At 37.4% G+C, this 17,299-nt stretch overlaps 1 protein-coding gene across 6 annotated transcripts in view; it reads left to right on the forward strand.

Moving 5' to 3' along the window:
- Positions 1 to 17,299, forward strand: part of FAF1 (Fas associated factor 1) — a 472,901-nt gene that overhangs the window by 15,571 nt on the left and 440,031 nt on the right. The gene's annotated exons all lie outside the window — the stretch shown is intronic.

Raw genomic sequence — 17,299 nt, forward strand, 5'->3', positions numbered from 1 at the left:
TCAGTCTCCTGGATCTCTGTGTGCAGGGTCCAATGGAGGTGAGTGGTGAGTTTTTTTCCTTTTCTAAATTTAGATTAGCAGGAGAAAATATTGGTGAAGCTAGCTTCTTGGAAACATTGTTTTATTTTTTTCCTGTTAGTCTGTCTCATGTCAGTTTAATTCTTAGACCAGTCAGAAGGACCTAGAGGGTAGAGGAATAATTCTTTCTCCCCTCCAAGGCCCAGAACTTCGTAAAATTTGAATGCTATTACTGAATTGCTATGCGTCAATCACTCTTCCTTTTATAGTTTCACTCTCACTTTTTTAAGGCAGAAGTTTTAATTTCAAATCAAAATTGTTTGCCATGTTAAATCATTAGTCATAGATTTTTTTTTTAAAAGATTTTATTTTTCCTTTTTCTCCCCAAAGTCCCCTGGTACATAGTTGTATATTTTTAGTTGTGGGTCCTTCTAGTTTTGGCATGTGGGATGCCGCCTCAGCATGGCTTGATGAGCGGTGCCATGTCTGTGCCCAGGATCCAAACCAGCAAAACCCTGGGCTGCTGAAGTGGAGCGCATGAACCCAACCACTTGGGTATGGGGCCGAGTCATTGATTTTAGGGTGAGTTTGAGATAACTTCCAGAAGCAGTCTGGCAAAAATAATAGGGTAATTGCACCTACCTTTATACTTATTTGTGGTTATAGAGGAATAATTGAGATAGAAAGAATGAGATGTCAAGTTGTGGTAAAGAAAAGCACAAAGATTTGCAGGCTATGTGCACCTTAATGGCTTTAAAATTAGGTTCCAGTCACCTGGTTTTTTTTTGCCTCTGCAGTTCACCCTGGTTCCTGGGATTCTTTAATGATCGAGCTGTAATAGAAGAGTGTTAGTGAGAGGAAAGCTTTGTCTCTTGTGCCCTCCTGGCTCCCCCCCCCCCCCCGCCCTCTTTCTCCCAAGGGAAAAGTAGTGGTTGGACTTGTTTCTTTTAAAGTCAGTTTTAGTTGTATTCTTTGGCATCTAGTTAAAGTGAGGTGGAGACACAATTGAGCATTCTTATTTTAGGTTTAATGGTGGGGAATAATAACATTAGCATCTGTCCTTTGATTGCTTTGTATGTGCCAGGTACTGTGCTAGGCTCTTAACATCTAAGTTTTACAGTGACCTGTATATCCAGTGATAGAATTCTCCATGGTTTCTGTGTGTCTTGTGAGCAGAGGCACTGACTGCTTTGGTTTTTGACTATCTTTTCAAGGATGCTTTTATAGTGAGCAGCCTTGGAAGACAGAGATAGTGTCTCTATCCCGAGCAAAGGGCAGGCATGCATAGTATCCATTTGAATAGATTTAGGTTCTCTAGGCTCCTTCCTCTTCTGGAACACAATCCACTGCCTGCGCAGGTGTCACTTGGCCTACTTTGCATCACCCTGTGGAAAATGGGACTGGGGAACTGCATAAGGAAATGCTAATATTCTGACTACTGATATTACTATGAGTCATAATGTTCATTGTCTCCAACCCAGGAGTCTCGGTTTTCTGCCAGCACGCATGAAACTGGCAGGCTAACTTGTCAGCTTGCAAGTAGGATAAAATCTCAGATCCTTCACTGCTCTTAACAGTTTTGGCAACAAGGATGGGATGTTGACAGACACATGGCTTGCTGGAAGAGGAAGGGTGAGGGCCTCATGGGCTGGGTAACAGAATTTGAGGGAAGTTCATGGAAATTGGTAGCAACTGGAACATGTTTACCAAATTGTTAAGTGATTCTCTACTTTATTGCCTGTTAATAAGGAGGAATTAGGGAGGTGGTTGTAGACTGAATACGAGGAAGTAGGTTCAAAGACAGCTGCCTGAACATTCCTCTGGGTGTTGCTAAGTCTCAACAACCCTCAAATTTCCTTTCTGGTAGAGGGAATTTTTTTTTACCAGTTTGCCAGTCAGACTCAGGTTCAGACTCCCCAATGAACGACAAGTGCTAAGATTTGTCCTGGCTGGACAGAAGGTTCTGCCTCCTTTGAGACAACATTTACACGTGTGTGCACCTGCACTTGAGTGTGAGAGGAGACAAATTTGCAAAGCTGTTAGAACTTTCACTGGTTTGTCTGGGAGATAAGATCATGGGAGTACATAACGTCTTAGGGCTCAGCCCCTCCTTTGGAGGAAGCGTTATTCCCCACTTCAGTGTCTGAAGCAAAACTACTGACTCACTGAGGTCCTCAATTCGTAGAGGTTTTCCTAACTTGGGCTTGGTTCACCAGTGGTTCAGCTAAGCTGAAACTGATTGTTTCCACTCTTCTTCTGGGGCTGTTCAGCCTTGCACCAGCTATGCAGACTGATAATGGATGTGATTGCTCTGTTCAGTGGACAGAACTCAAGACTCTTCTTATAGCTCTTGCCAGAATTCTTTTTCATGAAACTTGTATTTCTACTGACCCTTGGCCTGTTGCCAATGGCCTAGCTATTTGGTCTGCCACTTGGAAACTATAGACTGGCAGATTAAAGAGCACTTCTCTTTGAAGCTGTGAACTATGGAAACAAATTATAGCTGCTGATCAAACTGTCTGGATCACTCATGTAGATGCTCACAATAAGGGCCTGTTCTCTCATGAAACCCACTGGAATCAAGCTTCTGATTGAGCCTGCACTGCCTAGCGCCAGCATTGTTGCCTGGATCCATCATCATATAAGATGTGACAGCGCATCAGCTATCATAAACTGAATGCAAAGTAAAGGACTCTATGATGTGGAAGGTACCACTGCATGCAGACTTGTGACTCCTGCCAAAAGTTGACCTGTTTGTCACACAGTGAGAGAAGCCACGTTGCATGGGATGCAGCTCCTGCCTGGTTGGCAGATTGAATACATTAGACCTTTGACCTCTCTCTCTGAGGTATCAGTGGTGCCTTATTGCTGTTGACATGTTTTCTGGTTATGGTGTTACTGTTTCAGTCCAGTTAGCTGACTGGCCACACCACTGTAGCCCTTGAAACTAATCTGTATTATGCTTTTGGGCTCTCTGGAGCATTTGCAGTCTGATGGTGGTACACTTTTTATCACAGAGGCCACTCAACAGTAAGCTGATAGTCAGGATATCTGAGGGACCTTCCATGCTTTCTACCGTCCACAGGCATCTGGTATATGGATGAATGTTGAATGTTGGAACAGCTTCCTCCTTAGTAAGTTTGGTCACTGAATGTGGCTATCCCCAGAAAGGGATCATCTCATCTAGGTCGTTTCCTGGGTAATGATCAGGATGGAAGGGGTGGGATATAGCCCTTATACAGCCCTGTTTTGAAAATTCAGGTTTCTACCATGACCATTTCTAGGCATGATGTATCTTTTTTTCTCCTAGCAGCAACCCAGGCCTGTTGGTGTACCTTCTATGTGGTGACTTGCCGAAAGGTGGCCTAAGGGATTCGAACTTAATTCTGGTTCAGCCACCTGGATTCTCTTGTTGGGTTGAAATGGTCCTAGATCAGAAGGATAATGACCACTTAATTGAGTATGCTGCTTACTGAGTCCCCCTGCAGTGGCCCATGTGGGTCAGTGGGGACCATAAATGGGTTTCTGTAGGTTTTATAAAAATTCTCCTGGGGTGAATGCCCCCATGGCCGAGTGGTTAAGTCCATATGCTCCACTTTGGTGGTCCAGGGTTTCACTGGTTTGGACCCTGGGCGTGGACATGGCACCACTCATCAAGCCATGCTGAGGCGGCATCCCACATAGCACAACCAGAGGCGCTCACAACTAGAGTATACAACTATGTGCTGGGAGTATTTGGGGAGAAGGAAAAAAAAAAAAAAGAAGATTCCAACCGTTGTTAGCTCAGGTGCCAATCTTTAAAAAATGAAAAAAATTCCCTTGACCCTATTGCACCTGACATTTCCAGATGAAAGGCCTGATTGTGAGTAGGAGATGATTGGAAACAAGATGAAGTCATAGCTGCTGGAATGGGACATATTGATGTCATGGCAGTGCACGGAAAACAACAATCTCGACACCTGAGGAGGGAACACCTTAAACCCCAGAAGTTTTGGGGAAGGGAAAGACATTAATGTTCTTTGTCTTTCGGAACCACACTTGAAGCGTTCCTCATGGAGGAAAACACCCTGCTGTAGCTCTTCTAAACTGTTGCAGTCACATTAAATTTAATTGACTGCTGGGTCTGCCATCCTCCATTAGATAGCTATGATTGCCATTTGATTCTCATTCCCCTTAACCTTACTCAGAAGTCTATTGGAAACAGCAGGGGTTGGCCTCAGCTCCTGTACCTTCCTTGCAAAACACCAGTCAATGCCTCCTGATGCCTACTCCACCCCCATCCCATACCCTTCATGCAGAGATTCTGTGGGGAAGATTACTGGTGGCCTGGACACATGGAACAGTTTGGACTGACAGTCCTCTTCAGTCCTTTCAAAAACAAGGACTAGACTCAATTATTTGAAATGGACTGAAAACCCTAAGGCCTACCACTTGGCTGGGAGGCCATGTTGGGACACAGGTTGACAGTGTCTTCTAGACTGCTGTTGGTCCCACTTGGAAGGACCCAACAATTGTAAACAATCCTCTCTTTCTAGGTGCACTATCTCTGCCCTTAGGATTGTTTTTCTTATGTGGAAGCCAGTCATTACCTTGCCTACCTCTTGCACCTTTCAGTGTTTAAGGAAACACCACCAGTAGATCTTGTAGCCCTCAGATGACTGTCAAGATGTCTCCAAAATGAGGCTATCCTTGGTTTCTTAGGGAAGCTTCCCAGACTGATGACTGATTTGTTATTTATGTGCACCCTGTGGACCGTTATCTCCATGAGGGAAGTCATTCAGTTAGAATAGGTGGTTCGAAATTTATTCCTGACATTTTAGCTTAAGTGATCAATGATACACCTTGGCCCTGGAAAGCATTCAGGTCAACCTCAACTCATTGACCAGAGTTGTTAGGGATGATAAATTGCTTTGGACTTTTTCCTTGTGGGCCAAGGCAGAGTCTGTTTAAGTGTTAATACATCCTGTTGTTCTTGGATTATTGCCTTGGGCCAAGTAGAAAGGTTAATACAGAAATTTAGGGAGAAAGCCACCAGACTTTCTGAAGTAGACCTCGATGACTGGTGGAATTTCTTTATCTTATTTGGGTGTTGAACCCTGAGAAATATGGTTGAAATCAATGCTGAAGGTTAGCCTCATCCTGCTGCCTGTTGATAGCTGCCTTAATTAAATGCTGTTTGAGACAAATTGAATGGATTTAGTCCCAGCGTCTGTTAGATTAATCAGAGTGGCCTTTGGAGTGACATACTCCTGAGAAACTGTCAACAGCTGGGATAGTTAGAAGTGAGGGGTGGATATGTTGGGAGATAATTCTCTTTGTGTCTTATATTTCTGCACATCTTATGAATAGAGGCATTGATTGTTCCAGACTGTCTTTTCAAAGGCCTTGTATTGTGACCAGCCTAGATAATGTCTCCTTCCAGACCAGAGGGCGAGTTTGCTTACAGCCTGAAAGATAAGATAAAGATTCTTTCTCCCTCCAAAGCAAAGGGTAGGCATGCTTACTGTCCATTATAAAAGATTCAAGTTCCCTAAGCTCAGGGTTCCTCTCAATGTAATGTAATCCACTGTGTGTGTAGATGTCATCTGGCCCACTCTGTATTACCCTGTGGCAAATGCGACTTGGGAACTGGTGCAAAAAAAAAATGCTATACTCTGGTTACTGCTATTGCTGTGAATAATAAAGTACTTTCTCCTTGACCTGGGAGTCGTGTGTCTTCGTCCAGCGTCCATGAAATTGTAACAAGTTAAATTATTAGCTTGCAAGTAAATAGAGTGAAATATTAGATCCTTCATAGTTCCTACCCCCCTGTAAGGTGAGTAATCCTTCATTTTACAGATTGATTTTGGAGATGGTAATTATAACTAGTACTACTAATGTTTACTGAGCATTACTTTCTGCTGGCTTCTGTGATAAGTGTTTTATTTGCATTATCTAACCTAATGGATATATACCATCTAATCTGATAGCCATTCTTCTTATTTGCATTTTAAAGATGAAAATTGGAGGTGTAAAGAGGTTAAGTAATTATCTAATGACAGGTAGTCGTAGCAGGGCTGGGTTTGCAACTCATGTGTGCTCTACCCCAAAGTCAAGTCTCTGATCTTATGTATCCACACTTCTCAAATGGGTGTGCTAGGGAGTACTGAAAGCTAGAGAAGAAATATGCATGTCTTCTTGTAGCACCATTTACTGGAGTAACTTAAAAAGAAATATGTGGTTTTTTAAAGTTAAAAACAATTATGAAGTATATAAAATTTGCATGAATGTTAAATAGAAAATTCAATTTCAAAGAAATTGTAAGGATGTGGCTTGCTTTTCTTTGGATCATCTCCTCCCCTCCTCCAATGGCGGAACGTGTTTCCTTTCCTCTATCATTATGACTGCAGTAGTGGAAAAAATTAGTAAGTATTGCACTTTACAAGGTTGCCTTTTAAAATGCTGTTAGGTATTTTTTGATTCCTTCATCCTATTGTAGCTTTGTGGAAAACAAAAAGAAAGAACGAAGTTTTTCTGGTGTCCCTAGATTTTTCCTAAGGTCCTAGTTGTGGGACTTGAAACAAAAGGAATGATATTCTGGCAGAAGTAATAGAATTGATTCCAGCTAAGGCAAGCTCACCCCAAGTTGATACACATGAACTTTGTTTTAAACTATGTTGTATTTTAGAACAGGAAAACATTACTTAGTGATTAATTTGGAATAAGGTAGTAAAGTATTTTGTGAATACTTTAAATAATGTAAAAAAGTATTTTGCCAAAGCTGACTGGATATTTGATATAATTAAATAGTTATGTTTTTAACTGTGATAATGTATTGGGTTATATTGAAAAAAGAATTCTTATCCTTTAGAGATATATACTGAAATATTTATGATGTCCGGAATTTACTTCAGAACAGTCTGAGAGGGGTTTAGGGGTGAGGTTGATGGGGAGTGAAATAAGATTGGCTTTGACTTGGTAATTGTTGAGGATGCTATGTTCATTTTTCTATTGTCTCTACTCTTGTATATGCTTGAAATTTTCTGTAATAAGTAGTAAAAAAGATGTTCTGCCAAAATAAAAATGACTTCGGGGTGATTGTAAGCTTTCATGTAGTATCTTCATGTTCTAATGGACTATAGGATTAGAGAGGTGGTGATGAGACTATTACAGGAAAGTAATAACACAGCAATCATAGTAATGCTATGTAATCATAGCATTTTACCAAAATAGTTGGTAAATTTTTGCCTATATTTATTGTCCCTTCAAAATTTAAAGTAGTTTACTAGTTAAATTTTATTTGTAAAAACCTTAGCCGTACTCTTGGAATAAAGGTTTCCTAAAACTAGTCAATTGTCTAACCAAGATAACAGGTAGAAGCTTCTAAGGAATTAACTTAATGTGTTAAATTTGAATAAGTGAAGACAGGTGTTATTTTGTCAAAGGGGTACTAACAGCTTTTTCCTTCTTTTAACCAATATTTAAGCAAAATCAGAAACCTAAAAGGATGCAAAAGACCTGTTAAGCAAAAAGAAAAGGCCAGTGAGATGATGTCATTTTCTGTGTGTATTCGTAAAGTCTGTTTTTGCAATGGTTTTTTTTACTTTTTATTCTGCCTTTATTGTCCCCATAGAACAGCATGTGATGATAATGTTTAATATGGCTTTAAGAACTGAGAAATACTGCATAAGTTATTACTCTTCCCACTTATATATGCATGGAGAGTATGTAAAGTTAAAGTGTGGATTATGCCAAAATGAAGTATATTTTTATTGTTAAGATTAAAGATTTTGTTAGATCATAAATCCTACCTATAGTTCAGGAGTAATTTATCAAGATAAAAATATTAATATGCTAAGAAACAACCACATCCTTTCCTGGCATGTCTACTAAATGATTTTTCTTTTCTTTCTTTCTTTTTTAAATCAGTGCATATTTTGTGTGTGTGTGTGTGTGTGTGAGATTATAGCAGAACCTTGGCATTTCCAGGGGATGGATCCTGAAGGTACACTGACTTAGCATGGATATAGAGTCATCCTTTGATGAAAGGGCAGTGGTGACATACATAGCTGGCCCTAGGATTTGGTTCCCTATGCAGTCCTTCCGAGTTTTTAAGGAGAGCTTCACGAAGATACCTGCAAGGAACTCCCTGCTTGCCAGGGCACATCTTATAGTTGCAGCTGCTGTTTGTTACCCATGGGGAAAGTATGAAACTGTAAAGTTATGGATCTAGGTTGGTTTTCCGCCATTGCTTTAGCAATCCCAGATAGGATGCTCTGAGCTTGCCCAACAAAACATTTACTCAGCAATACCTCTCTTCTCATTGGTATTGTGGTCAGATAAGTGAGATAAAAGAGATGGGAATATCATGGGGTTTTGGTGATATTGGTGATAGTGCTTGATAAATGAACAGCATCCTTAATTCTTATTGCTTTAAATCTGTAAATATGTACCGAGAGTGTACCAGACATTCATTTGTTCAACAGATAATTGAATGACCTGACATGTATTATGATGTGAGGATGTGAGGAATACAGAGAAATATATATTACCTGACAATGTTTTCATTCATATTTTCACAGACCTGACAAAAATTTATTGAATAACTGCTCTGTGTGAGGCATTGTACTATGTAATTGGGAGATCACTACTTTATAAGGCAGCTAATATAGCTAATAAAAGTTTACCTCCTTGTAACTTATTGATTATCTTTAGACATACAGTTTTTCTTCCCCCATCCTCCACTATGTGAAGGCAACTATGTTACCATTAACTTTTATTATCTGAGCCCTAATTTTCCAGTTTTTTCCACCATTGTTATCACTTGGTTGCTTTCCTCTAGATGTGTTTACTTATTAATGGCGCACTTCAAAGGAGGAGCTTGGGAGTGAACACAGTTTTCCAAAAGAGGTTTAAAGTAGAGTAAAACAGCCTCCCCCTCTAGTTTTGCACATTGTATTACTATTAATGCAGTCACCTTACAATTTTGAGACCTATTTAATAGTTACTTAAAATACTGCACAAGCAGGGAAGGCATATCTCCCTCATCCTAAATTTAATTATTTGAATTTCTCAAGCTGAGTGGAGAACTTTATATTTCTCTTCATTAACTTCTGTCCCCTCTACTTGCTGTTAATCATTTACCTGGGAATTTGTCCCTCATCAGTTTTTCCTCATATTTCCTTTGGCTTCTGCGTCTCCCTTTCTTCTGGCTCCCTCTTCTCAACCTATTTCCAGTTTAAGAACTTTCCAGTCTTCCCTCAGTTTAAAAATGCCTTTCACTGATCTAGTGTCTTATTCTGAATGCTTCCAGATTTTTCTTAAGGGTCTGTCCTTGTTCCCTTCTCCTTTCCATTCTACCCCATCACATATTGTGTTTCTTTGGATAATCATCTTTTCTTTGGTTTTAAGTATGCGTTATATATGTGCTATTGACTCCCAAAGCAGCAGCCTCATTCCTGTCTTCTCTTGAACTCCATATTCAATTGCTTATGTAGGATGAAAGTCAAGTTCATTGGCATGGCTAACAAAGCTCTTTGTGATTTGATCTTGTGTAGCCTATACTTTTCCTGCAACCTTGTTCTATAATGATACTTTGATGCTTGTAATTTTCTTGAACTTATATCGTTTCATGTCTCTCTGCCTTTGTGAGTTCTCCCATTGCCTTTACCCCTTAGACTTTTGCATAGGCATTGTCTCTATAAAGGCTTCCCTAACAGTTCCTTACTCCCTCCTCTGTATTTCTCATTCTTATGTGTACGTCTGTCATTGCAGCTATCACATTACTTTGTAAATATTTGTTTACTTGTCTTTCTTACTAATTTGTGAGTTCCTTACAGCCAGGAACTGGAACTTATTCATTTTAGTATTCCTAATGCCTAGCACACTTTCTAGCACATAGTGTTTTCTCACTGAGTATTAATTGAACCGAATTAATTAGTTTTGAGCTTGTTAAAATAAGATGAAGTAAGATAAGAAGGATATGATTGAGTTTTGGGATCCTGATTTTGTCATCAGAATATTAGCTATTTTAGCTTTGTGTTGTTTGCATATGTAATGAACATCAGTCTGTTAATGCTCTCTGAGTGTGCTGAGATTTGAAATTGTGTCATATTGATCTCTCTGTTGCTAGTATCTAACGGTGCCTGCCAAATGTCAGGCTACCAATGTTTATTGAAATGACATAAATTAGATTGAAATTAGATGAAGACATTCATACTGCAAAGATATTATATGACTGGTAGCATTTTATCTTTATTTCTGTATTATATCTTTAAGAATAAATAAGAGAAATTTTGTCAGTTGCTTTATTGAAATCCAGATTTAGGAAGTATATGTTATATTCTGGACATGCAAGTCGAGTTATATATCAAAAAATGTTTTGGCATTGTTTATTCATAATGATCACACTCTTCTCCTTCAAAGGATTTATAGGCCAACATCTCTTTAAGAAATTGTTCTAAAATTTGGCATGAATTGATGGCAAAGTAATAGGTTTGTAATTCTCTTAATTTTTCTGTTTTCTCTCATCTTTTGAAGTGCTCCTAACATTCTTCCTATTAAAAAAGAATCCCCAAATATGTCTTATGGTTGTGTGGATCTTATTTGGCAAGATTTTTCAGTATCTTTGCACGTACTTGGTGCAAGACATAAATTTACAGATTCAAGAAGCTCCATGAACACCACGTAGGGTTAATACAAAGAAAGTCACACATAGGCACTTCATAGCCAAACTGCTGAAAACCAGAGATAAAGAGAAAAGTCTTAAAAACATCCAGAGGCAGGGGCTGGCCCCGTGGCCGAGTGGTTAAGTTCGCGCGCTCCGCTGCAGGCGGCCCAGTGTTTCGTTGGTTCGAATCCTGGGCGCGGACATGGCACTGCTCATCGGACCACGCTGAGGCAGCGTCCCACATGCCACAACTAGAAGGACCCACAACGAAGAATATACAACTATGTACGGGGGGCTTTGGGGAGAAAAAGGAAAAAATAAAATCTTTAAAAAAAAAAAACAAAAAAAAAAACAAAAAAAAATCCAGAGGCAAAAAAAGACATTCCATGAAGAGAACAATGACAAGAATGGTAGTTAACTTCTCATCAGAAACAATGGAATATAGGGGTCAATGGAATGATGACTTTAAGTGCTGGAAGAAAAAAATTATCAAACTAGAATTTTATATCTAGCAAAATTATCCTTCAAAAGTGAAAGTGAAGACGTTTTTAGAACATAAAACCTGAGAGAATTTGTTGCCAACACTCCTGCACATTATAAGAAATGCTAATGGAAGTTCTTTAGGCTGAAGAGAAATGATACCAGATGGAAATGTGGATCTATGGAAGAAGTGAAGAGCACTGAAAATGGCATATTACGTGGGTAAATATAAAAAATTATATTTCTGTTTTCATAATTTCTTTAAAAAGCAATTGACTAACAAAAAATATATATGACAACAGCTGAAAGAAAACAGTAAATGGACTCTCTTACATTATATGGGATGTGGTAATAATGTTAACGCAAGGTAAACTAAGTTATGAATGCATACCATAATTCCTGAACAACCGCTAATAAATGGAAGAATGATAGTTAAAAAGTCAATAGAGGAGATAAAATGGAATACTACAAATAGGCTCAACCTTAAATAATTCAGATAAGGAAGAGTGACTGAAGAGAAACAATTGAGACAGATTACAAACAAAAAAAAGATGGCAGACTTAAACTCAGGCATATCAGTAATTACATTAAATGTAAATAGACTAAAAGAATAATCAAAAGTAGGGAGTGTCACGTTGGATAAAAAAGAAAAACTGAACTATGTTGCTTACAAAAGGGATGTTTGACATATAAATATACTGCTTGATTGGAAATAAAAGGAAGAAAAAAGTTATACCATGTAGATACTAATCATAACAAAGCTGGTGTGATTAATTAATATTAAATTAAATAGACTTTAAGATAAAGAGCATACTAGAAATAAAGAAGTTCTGGCCCACTATTTTTCTATTTTCTGATCCTGGGTAAAGCATGTGGCTTTCTTTTGTTTTCTCATCTATAAATTTCAGTTAATATTTGAGCTCTTATCTTAGGCACTCTATCATCAATCCTTGTACTAGCCTTGAAAGATTATTATTATTCCCATTGTATGAGTGAGAATACTTAGGCTCAGAGAGGTTAATAACTTTCCTAGCATCACAGGGCTAGTAAATGGCAAAGCTTGGATTTGAAGCCAGTTCTGCTTTGATTCAGACTTGCATTTTTTCACTACACATTGTTTCCTGCACAGTCTACCTTCTTGAAAAGGACCATACCCTTTGCTTTGCTTCTGTGTAGATACAACTAATTGAAAGAGCTCTCCTGAAGTCACCTGCCTGGTTCATCATGCCCTTTTGAAATCCATTCTTTAAGTCATATAAAATTAGCTGTATTCAAATGTTATTAATAGGCTGTGATTGAGATTTTTCCAATGTTTGGCATTGTGATTTTACTATTCATCAGTATGTTTCAAAGATGTTCCTGTCCTGAAATATTTTGTTGTCTACACATCCAAATTCCCCTAAGTCAATGTTAATTTGCTTACATTTTGATTAAGGTAAATGAAAAAGATGAAGTGGCTTAGATCATTTGAGTCCACTTGGGAAAAAAGTTACATCTTAGGGCCTACTGTGAATTCTTTATATAATAAATTACATAATCCATGTTATTTGCCTCTTAGAGTTGTAGACTATAAATTACTGATATTTGTTTAGTCTTTTTCATCACATTTGTAGTGTCTGGTCAGACTGAATACTTATAAATTATAGTTTTCAGTCTATTAAAAAGCTAAGTTTGATTTGTTTGTGTTTGTTAAAGAATCTTACAAATCTCTAGATATACTTTGTTGCCTGAAATACTGTGAAGCCTGAGAGTAGGAGCTATATCTTTTACCCACTGTATTTCCAGACATTGCCGGGCACATGGTAGACACTCAATTAATTACTTTTTGGTAGTTGCTTTCTTATTATTTTTCCAATTATTGTCCCCTAAAAGTCTTGTGTAAAAATTAGTATGTAACGACATTCCTATAAAGGTGTGTTAAGTGTTTGCTCCCTCTTGTGGGTATAAAGGAGAATGTAAGCTCTTATAATGAATCTGTTCTCTAGTTACTCTTCTTAAAAGATGTCCTGTAAGTACTCTGTAAAATTTACCAAAACTTTTCTCTTTTTGGAGGGCTGTTAGTCTGTGCAACTTTATTAACTCAGTACATTTTTTAGTTCACATACACTCATAAAACATACAGAATTCATACTCAAGTATCATTTTTTAATGTCCAGGATAAAATTTGTGTACTGTTATTCAAGTCAGAACTTAACAGCACTTTTTGAGCACCGTCTTTCTGCTTTCTTGCATATAAATTAACTGAATCATGAAATAATTTTTTTGTTTTAATTCTAAAACTATATTAGATATTTCAGGATGTATGTGAGAGTATTATTGAGATTATTATTTCCTAATGGTGTTAAGCATTTCTTATTTTGATCAAAGTAAAAATAAAAATGTAATCATTTTGTTTGCCTTCACAGCTTTTAAAGTTAGAACACCTGACCAGTTTTTTTTAATGTATAATATTTTTATTCTAAAAAATTAATGCAGCTGAGACTATAAGCAGCTAGGCCTTGGGAATGTTTTAACGTATAGAAAAATCTTTTTAACACACGTATATATCCTTGATATTCTTTGCTCTATATACTTAGAGACTTTCGTATTACTTTCTTAGACCTCTTCATTTTATATTTACTTCTGTCATTAATAGTAGAAGTTGACTTTCATTTTGAGACTATTTTTGGGATAGAAACAGTGTTTTCACCATTTCGGAAGAATTGTACTCTATGTGCCAAAGACAAATAGCATGCAGTAAATGTGCACCGTAGTGTGGATGTTGGACTCTCAATAGGGCTCATTTACTAGACAGGTGACTTGCACCTGAAACCAGTCTCTAGCTGTGAGCATGATCGAAATCCTCACTTCAGCAAAATCTGAGTTTATCTGTCACTAAAGCAAACAAAAAAAAGAACAAAACTTTGTGGTGGTATAGTAGTCATATATAGCAAATATATAGTGAAGAGAGTCTAGTTTCATGAACTTGCACAAAATGAACACTCCGTGAAAGCAACACTCAGGTTAAGAAAACAGAATGTAAGTAGAACTCCAAAAGCCGCCTTCTAAAGTCAGTCTCCCTCCATGCTCTAGGATAACCCAGTACTTTGAATCTAACATTGTATATATTAGTTTTGCCTGTTTTTAAACTTTGTATGCATGAAACCATACAGTAGGCTTTTTTAAAAATTGTGGTAAAATATACATAATGTAAGATTTACCATTTTAACTATTTTTTTTTGGTGAGGAAGATTGTCCCTGAGGTAACATCTGTACCAGTCTTCCTCTATTTTTTGTGTGGGATGCCATCATAGCATGGCTTGATGTGTGTTGTGTAGGTCTGCACCTGGGATCCAAACCTGCGAACCTGGGCTGCTGAAGTGGAGCACGTGAACGTAACAACTACGCCACGAGGCTGGCCCTTTTTAAACTATTTTTAAGTGTACAATTCAGTGGCATTAAGTACGCTCACGTTGTTGTGCTCTATCACCGTCTATCTCCAGAATTTTTTTATTCCCCAAACTGAAACTCTATACTGATTAAACATGAACTCTTCATTCCCCTCTCCCTCCAGCCTCTGGCAACCCCCATTATACTTTCGGTTTCTATGGATTTGGCTATTCTAGGTACCTCGTGTAAGTGGAATTATACAGTATTTGTCCTTTTGTGTCTGGCCTATTTCACTTAGCATAATGACTTCAAAGTTCTTCTGTGTTATAGCATGTGTCAGAATTTTCTTCCTTTTCAAGACTGAATAATACTCTGTTGTATGTATATACCCCATTTTGTTTATCCATTCATCCATCAATGGACATTGGGTTGTTTCTACCTTTTAGCTATTGTGAACAGTGCTGCTGTGAACATGAGTGTACAAATAGCTGTTGAAGCTCCTGCTTTCAATTCTTTTGGTTGTATACCCAGAAGTGGAATTGCTGGATCAAATGCTAATCCTATGTTTAATTTCCTGAAGATATACTAGGCTTTGGTCATATATTTATTTTGTATCCTGTAACCTTATTAGTTTCCTTATCACTCTAGAAGATTTTTCTTTTTAAAGAATGCAGAGGATTTTCTATATATAGTCATTTGTCGGTAATAAAAGATATTTTTACTTCTTTCCAGTCCTTTTGACTTTTTTCTTTCTTCATCTTGCTTCATTGCATTGGCTGGGATCTCCCATACAATGTTGAATAGAAGTAGTGACAACAAACATCCTTGCCTTATTCCCAATCTTAGGGAGAAATTCTTCAGTCTTTCACTATTAAGTATGGTGTTAGTGTAGATTTTTCATAGATTTCTTCCATCAAGTTGAAAAAATTTCATCAAGTTGCTAAAAATTTTTATCATGAATGAGTGTTAAATTTTGTCAGACACATTTTTTCTTCTAGTGAGATGATCATATAGATTCTCTCCATTGGTCTGTTAATATGGTTAATTTCACTGATTTCTTAACGTTAAATCGCCTTTGCATTGCTAGAAGAAACCCCACTTGGTCATGACGTGTTGTCCTTTTTATGTATTCCTGGATTTGATTTTGTTAAGGATTTTTGCATCTAAGTTCGTGAGGAAAATTAGTCTGATCTGGAGAAACTGTGCTCTTCTGCTCCATGTTAGTGAGGCCAGCAGATCAGTGACAATGTGTATGAGCTACCTTAGCACCTTGAGCCATATCATAGCTAGACTTTTTGAGGGCAGTAATACCGGCTGCTTCTCTTCTGCCTTCTGAATTGTGCACACATTTTTCTTAGGGCTATTCCTGACTCTACTCAGGAAACCAATTTTCAGAAATTAATTTCAGCTTAGCTAAGTCTGAGACCAACAGATATCATCTTGGCCATCCCTCCTATGCCTCTTTGTTTTTCCCCTTGTTGTTCTAGGGATTACAATATATGTAACTTACTTAGCATAGTCTATGTTGAATTATATTATACCACTTCATGTATTGTGTGAGAATTTTATGAGTATACTTCCATTTACCCCCTTCCAGCCTTTGTTTTATTCTTGTCATGTATTTTACTTCTATACATGTTATAAACTTCAGAATTCTTTGCTATTATTTTTGCTTTAAAGAGTTGTCTTATAAAGAATATAAGAAACAAGAAAAAAATGTCTTATATTTACCCACATATTTGCCATTTTTGGCACTCTTTGTAGATTAGAGGTCCCACCTGGTATCATTTCCCCTCTGCGTGAAAAACTTTTTACTATTTTTGTATGCAAGAAAGATCTGTTGATGAGACATTCTCTCAGCTCTTGTTTATCTGAAAATTTCTTTATTTTGCTTCTCATTATATATTATTTTTTTTTATTCAGGATTTAGATGCAGTGGTAAACTTAACTGTGTTGGATATGTAAAACATTTTGTCAAAGAATCTTAAAGAAAATTATTTGGAAGATCAAGTCTCTGCCACTTCATAATTTTCTTACTTTTTTTTTTTTTTTTTTGATAGTAAAAGTCCATTTATTTTGCTTTTTATAACTAAAAATATTTAATTTATATGAAATTGACAATGAAATGCACTTACCTTAGGCAGACAATTTGATGAGTTTTAATAACTGCGTATACCCCTCTGTCACCCTAATAAAGATATAGAATATTCCCATTGTTTCAGAATGATTCCCTCATTGTTTTATTCTAGTCAATCCCCACATCTCATAGGAAAGCACTGTTCTGATTTCTATCATGGTAATTTTGCCTCTTACTGGACTTCATATAAATGAAGTCATACAGCATTCAGTCTTTTGTATCTTCTTTCCCTCAATATAATGCTTTTGTGTTTCATCCAAATATGAGTGTATATGTAGTTTTTCATTGCTGAGTAGTAGTTCTTTATCCAGATAAAGATGTAGAGCATTTTCATTGCTCCAGAAAGTTGCTCTCAAGACCTCTTCCAGTCAGTCTCCATGCCTTATAGGAAACCACAGCTCTGATTTCTATCACCGTGTATTAGTTTTTTCTGTGTTGGGCTTCATTTAAATGAAATCATGTAGCATGAAGACCTGTGCTCTCTGTGATAGTGACTTGTCTTGTTGCTGCTCAAACCCTTCTGTCTCTATCTTCCTGAAGTCGGTGGCCTTCTTGAAATCATATTGTCCTTAGCACTGCAACAGTGACGATGATGGTCTGCTTTGTGTTCTGCTCAGCTCTTCTAAGTGTTCTGTTTTTGAATATCC

This window comes from Equus caballus, chromosome 2 (genome assembly GCF_041296265.1).
Source record: "Equus caballus isolate H_3958 breed thoroughbred chromosome 2, TB-T2T, whole genome shotgun sequence".
Classification (NCBI taxonomy): Eukaryota; Metazoa; Chordata; class Mammalia; order Perissodactyla; family Equidae; genus Equus; species Equus caballus.